Source organism: Rhinopithecus bieti, unplaced genomic scaffold, assembly GCF_001698545.2.
Source record: "Rhinopithecus bieti isolate Rb0 unplaced genomic scaffold, ASM169854v2 scaffold_12151, whole genome shotgun sequence".
Taxonomy (NCBI): domain Eukaryota; kingdom Metazoa; phylum Chordata; class Mammalia; order Primates; family Cercopithecidae; genus Rhinopithecus; species Rhinopithecus bieti.
Genome location: NW_016807233.1, coordinates 185273 through 192303, shown reverse-complemented (window position 1 = coordinate 192303; position 7031 = coordinate 185273).

Below are 7031 nucleotides of genomic sequence, written 5' to 3'. Positions count from 1 at the left end.
TAATTCTCCATATTGCAATTACTTTTGTTAAAGTCGTCAACCACCTCCATCTTGTCAAATCCAAGGCACAATTTCCAGTCCTCATCTTGTGTGATGCACCAGCAACATTTGATGTACTTGATCACTTCCTTCTTGAAATCTCGTTTGGTGTCTATAAACCTCGATTCTCCCCATCCCATGTCACTAGCTTCTCTTTTATACTTTTTCTTTTTAGGATTGTCCTCTTCTTGTGACCTCTGAATATTGGTTGAGACTAGACTAAGAGTCATTCTGGACTCAGTTTTTTGTTCTCTTCTCTTCTTTATCTACAATTCTTCCCTAGATGGTTTCACTGTCTCATGGCATTAAAAATCATAAATATGATGATAGTTTCATGTTTTTTCTTTGTCTTTGACCTCCTCACTAAACTCAATATTTGTCATCCAATTTGCTAGGGACACCTCGGGATACATAGGAATATCAGATTTCTTCCCAAACTCACTGCCCCGCAAATCAGTATATGGTGCTGCTAGAAGTCAGGCTACTTGGCTTTGGTTCTCTTCTTTACATATTTCATTCATTGTCTTGTTGGCAATATCCTTAAAATGCATCTGGAATTCATCTATTTGTCATCCCTTCTGTGGTAGGCAGAATAATGGCCCCACAAAGATGTTCATGCTCTAATCCTTAGAACCTGTAACTATTACTTTACATGACAAAAGAGACTGTGCAGATGTGATTGTGGTAATAGACCTTGAGATAGAAGATTATCCTAGATGATCTGAGTAAGTCCAGCCTAATTCACATGAACCTCTAAAAGTAGAAGAGAAAGGCTGAAATGTGGGTCAGAGAGAGATGACATTAGAAGGACTGAACTGCTGCTGCTGGCTTTGAAGGTGAAGAAAAAGGGATCACAACCAAGGAATGTGGTAGCCTCTAAAAGCAGGAAACAGCTCTCATTTTACAGCTTGGAAGAAAACAGAGACCTTGGTCCTATGGCCAAAAAAGGACTAAATTCTCACAGTTCAAACGAACAGGAAATAAGTTGTTCCCTAGAGCCTCCCAAAAGGAATGCAACCTCGCCCACACCTTGATTTTAGTCTCATGAGACCATATCAGCCTCTGATCTACAGAACTGTAGGATAATAAATCGTGTCATTTAAGGCATTAAGTGTGTGACAACTTGTCACAGCTGCAATAGACAACTAATATAACCTCAATTTGTATCATCCCATCAATGCCAGCGTATCTCTCCCCCTGCAATAGTCAACTGCTTGCTTCTACTCTATTAAATAATCAGAGTGATATTTATTTATTTATTTATTTAGACAGAGTCTCGCTCTGGCACCCAGTCTGGAGTACAGTGGTGCTATCTCGGTTCGCTGCAACCTCTATTTCCCGGGTTCAAGTGATTCTCCTGTCTCAGCCTCCTGAGTAGCTGGGACTACAGATGCCCACCACCACACCTGGCTAATTTTTGTATTTTTAGTAGAGGTGGGGTTTCACCATGTTGGGAAGGCTGGTCTTGAACTCCTGACCTCAAAGAATCCACCCACCTCAGCCTCCCAAAGTGCTAGGATTACAGGCGTGAGCCACAACACCTGGCCCAGAGTGATATTTTAAAACATAAATCAGATCATGCCCTTCTCCTACTCAGAAGCCTCCAAAAGTTTACCAATACATTTAAATAAAACCCAAGTTTTTGGCCATGACCCATAAATCTCTGCATGTCTGCGTAAATTAACGTGATCTTGCATTCTTCCACTCTTTTCTCTTGTTTTACTCCAGCCAAACTGGTCTTCTTGCAAAATTCTCAACACACCAAGCTCATCCCTGTCTCAGGGCTTTTGTCCTTTTAGTACCTTTTCCCTTGAATTTTCACTTCTTCCCCAGATACTCACCAGGTTTGTTTCCTCGTTTTATTCAGGTCTGTACTTCCTTGGTTCCTCCACCAGGGGAACTGTAACAACCATATCTAAAATCACTCCATGTCCCACTCCTGCCACCTCTGTTTCTTCACCTGCTGCATTGTTCTTGGTAGCATTTATTTGTATTTGAAATGAGTATCATGGATTCATTTCTTTACTAGTTTATTGTATGCCTTTGTTCTCGAAAGCTAGCTTCATAAGGGTCCCCAAAAACTCTGTTTCGTGTGTTGCTGTATTATGTGTTTCTGGCTAGACAGCTCCTGGCATGTAAGAAGGGTTCAATATAGTTCTGTTGAATGAATAGGTAAAGGGCAGAGCATGGCTAGGGCATCTGAGTCTTTGATTCAATGAATCCATCTCTTCCATGCCTCACATGTATGGCAGAGGGAGTGAAGAGAGACACTACGAATTTCTAAATAATTAATTCTTTATCAGACTGATCACCACATCAGTGAGTTCACTGGGTACAGGTCTCTGTAGAGCTATAGAAGGCAGTGTTGCTGAATGGGTCTGCTGGTACATTGTGTATTTCCTACTACAGCAGAATCAGGGTCCCTGAGATGAGTCAAACGAGGAGCATTTGAAGGCCTGGTCAGCTGCTGCCTTAGGGCTTTGGGGCTCAGGCGTTTAAGAGTTCATGGCATTTTTCTTGCTTCTTTGGTTTTCTGCTGAACCTACATGCTTCTCAAATATAATGATTGCTGGAAGAAAATTCTCCCCTCTTTCCACTCACAAGATAAGCTGGTCCCATGCTGTCACCACCTGGGGCAGAAGTCACCAAATATGATCTTCTGATTAAGTCATGCATCTAGCATCTCTCATTTCTGATGACATCACTAAAATGTTGACAAGGGCATATGATGCTAACAAATACTTATTCATAAAACAACCCCCTTTGTTTAGGGAGGTGAGTCTGGCAGGTGTGTCCTCGGGTCTGCATGACTGTTACGGGAAGACTTTCCCATTTTGCCACTTAGGTCTTCCCCTGCGTGCTTCAGGACCCAATTTGCACAACAGAACTCCACCTTCTTTGTTCACATCATGAGTTTGTAAGTTTGACAAAATAGTGCTTTGTTCTGGTCAAGTGCCTCTGTTGGTGACCTTTTCCAGGATCGAGTAGCATTTTGTAGTGCACGGTGATTTTAGGATTTCTTATGTAGTGATCTACAACTCAGGGGCCATGCCGAGCTGCATTCAAGAAGTGCCTTGTGATGGGTAACAATAAACCCTTGTTATTTATTGGAGATGACTATGTGCCAGACTCTGTGTAAGAACAGCACTATATAGGCACAGTCCCTTCTCTTCTGTTCTCTTTCCACCAGCTTCGCTCTGGCTTCTGGTCCCATCACAACACTGAATCAGCTAAGGTCAAGGTTACCCATGACCATCATCTTGTCAAGATCCAAGGGAATCACATGTATGCTTTCCCTAGTCCTCTCAGCATTTGATTCATTTGACCACTTGCTTCTTTTTCCCCCCATTTTTTCTATTTCCATAGGTTCTGGAGGAACAGGTAGTGTTTGGTTACATGAATAAGTTCTTTTATGGTGATTTCTGAGATTTTGATGCACGCATCACCCAAGCAGTGTACACTGTACCCAATGTGTAGTCTTTTATCCCTTGTCATCCTCCATTGTTTCCCCCGAGTCCTCCAAGTCCAGCGTCTCATTCTTATGCACTTGCATCCTCATAGGTTAGCTCCCACATGAGTGAGAACATATGATGTTTGGTTTTCCATTCCTGACTGACATCACTTAGAGTAATAGTCTCAAATTCCATCCAGGTTGCTGCAAATGCCATTATTTTGTTCGCTTTTGTGGTTGAGTAGTATTCCACGGTATGCATATATATTTCTTTATCCACTTGTTGATCGATGAGCATTTGGGCCTGTTTCACATTTTTGCAATTGCAAATTGTGATGCTATAAACATGTGTGTGCAAGTATCTTTTTTGTATAATGACTTTTTTTCCTCTGGGTAGACACCTAGTAGTGGTATTGCTGAATCAAATGGTAGATATACTTTTAGTTCTTTAAGGAATCTTCACACTGTTTTCCACAGTGGTTGTTCTAGTTTACATTCCCACCAACAGTGTAAAAGTGTTCCCTTTTCACAGCATCCATGCCAACATCTATTATTTTTTGATTTTTTGATTATGGCCATTCTTGCAGGAGTAAGGTGGTATTGCATTGTGGTTTTGATTTGCATTTCTCTATTAGTGATGTTCAGCATTTTTTCACATGTTTGTTGACCATTTGTATATCATCTTTTGAGAATTGTCTATTCATGTTCTTAGCCCACTTTTTGATGGGATCTTTTTTTTTTTTTTTTTTCTTGCTGATTTGTTTGAGTTCTTTGTAGATTCTGGATATTAGTTGTTGTCAGAGGTATAGATCGTGAAGATTTTCTCCCACTCTGTGGGTTGTCTATTAACTCTGCTGATTATTTATTTTGCTGTGCAGAAGCTTGTTAGTTTAACTAAGTCCCATCTATTTATCTTTGTTTTTGTTGCATTTGCTTTTGGGTTCCTGGTCATGGGGTCTTTGCCTAAGCCAACGTCTAGAAGAATCTTTCCAATGTTATCTTCTAGAATCATTATGGTTTTAGGTTTTAGATTTAAGTCTTTGATCCATCTTAAGTTGATTTTTGTATAATATGAGAGATGAAGATCCAGTTTCATGCCTCTGCATGTGGCCTGTGCATGCCTCTTGCCAATTATCCCAGCACCATTTATTGAATAGGGTGTCCTTTCCCCACTTTATGTTTTTGTTTGCTTTGTGGAAGATCAAAGTATTTAGGTTTATTTCTAGGTTCTCTATTCTATTCCATTGGTCTATATGCCTATTTTTATACCAGTACCATGCTGTTTTTTTGACTATGGCTTTATAGTTTGAAGTCAGGTAATGTGATGCCTCCAGATTTGTTCTTTTTGCTTAGTCTTTCTTTGGCTATGTGGGCTCTTTTTTGGTTCCATATGAATGTTAGGATTCTTTTTTTCTAGTTCTGTGAAGAATGATGGTGGTATTTGATGGGAATTGCATAGAATTTTTAGATTGCTTTTGGCAATATGGTCATTTTCACAATATTGATTCTACCTATTTATGAGCATGGGATGTATTTCCATTTTTTTGTGTCATCTATGATTTATTGCAGCAGTGTTTTGTAGTTTTACTTGTAGAAGTCTTTCATGTCCTTAGGTATATTCCTAAGTATTTTATTTTATTTTATTTTTGCAGCTATTGTGAAATGGGTTGAGTTCTTAATTTGATTCTCAGCTTGGTCACTGTTGGTATATAGCAGAGCTACTGATTTTGTATCCTGAAACTTTGCTGAATTTGTTTACCAGTTCTAGGAGTTTCTTGGATGTGTCTTTAGGGTTTTCTAGGTATATGATCATATCATCAGCAAACAGCGACAGTTTGACTTCCTGTTTACCAATTTGGATGCCCTTTATTTCTTTCTCTTGTCTGATTGCTCTGGCTGGGACTTCCAGTACTGTGTTGAATAGAAGCAGTGAAAGTGGGCATCCTTGTGTTGTTCCAGTTCTCAGGGGGAATGCTTTCAACTTTTGCTCATTCAGAATTATATTGGCTGTGAGTTTGTCATAGATAGCTTTTATTACATTGAAATATGTCCTTTGTATGCCGATTTTGCTGAGGATTTTAATCAAAAAGAGATGTTGGATTTTGTCAAATGCTTTTCTGGATCTATTGAGATGATCATGTGATTTTATTTTAATTCTGTTTGTGTGGTGTACCACATTTATTGACTTGTGTATATTAAACCATCCCTGCATCCCTGGTATGAAAGCCACTTGATCATGGTGGATTATCTTTTTGATATGCTGTTGGATTCTGTTCACTAGTATTTTGTTGAGGATTTTTGCATCTATGTTCAATAGGGACATTGGTCTGTAGTTTTTTAAAATTATGTCCTTCCCTGGTTTTGGGATTAAGGTGATACTGGCTTCATAGAATAATTAGGAAAGATTCCCTCTTTATCTTTTAGAATTCTGTCAATAGGATTCGTACCAGTTCTTCTTCGAATGTCTGATAGAGTTCAGCCGTGCATTTGTCTGTTCCTGGACTTTTTTCTTGGCAATTTAAAAATGACCATTTCAGTCTCACTGCTTGTTATTGGTCACTGCTTGTTATTCGTCTCTGTTAAGAGATTCCATATCTTCCTGGTTTAATCTAGGAGGGTTGTGTATTTGCAGGAATTTATCCATCTTCTCTGGGTTTTCCAGTTTATGTGCATAAAGGTGCTCATAGTACCCTTGAATAATCTTTTCTATTTCTATAATCTTTTCTATTTCTATTCTATATCAATTGTAATATCTCCTATTTCATTTCTAATTGAGCTCATTTGGATCTTGTCTTTTCTTGGTTAATCTTGCTAATGGTCTGTCAATTTTATTTATGTTTTCAAAGAACCAGCTTTCTGTTTCATTTTTCTTTTGTATTTTGTTGTTGTTGTTGTTTCTGCTAATTTGGTTCTACTCTGATCTTCATTATTTCTTTTCTGCTGCGGGGTTTGGGTTTGGATTGTTCTTGTTTCTGCAGTTCCATGAGGTGTGACCTTGAATTGTCTATTTGTGCTCTTTCAGACTTTTTGATGTAGACATTTAATGCTATAAACTTTCCTCATAGCACTGCTTTTGCTGTATCCCAGAAGTTTTGATAGGTTATGTCACTGTTATTGTTCAGTTCAAAGAATTTTTAAATTTCCATGGTTATTTCATTGTTAACCCAGTGATCAATCAGGAGCAGGTTATTTAATTTCCTTGTATTTGCATGGTTTTGCGGGTTGCTTTTGGAATTAATTTCAAGTTTTATTCCACTGTGGTCTGAGAGAAAACTTGATATAATTTCAATTTTCTTAAATTTATTAAGACTTGTTTTGTGGCCTATCATATGATCTAGCTTGGAGAATGCTCCATGTGCTGATGAGTAGAATGTTTATTTTGCAGTTGTTGGGTAGAATGTTCTTTAAATATCTGTCAAGTTCATTTGTTCTAGGGTGCAGTTTAAGTCCATTGTTTCTTTGTTGACCTTCTCTCTTGATGACCTGTCTGGTGCTATCAGTGGAGTATTGAAGTCTTCCACTCTTATTATGTTGCTGTCTA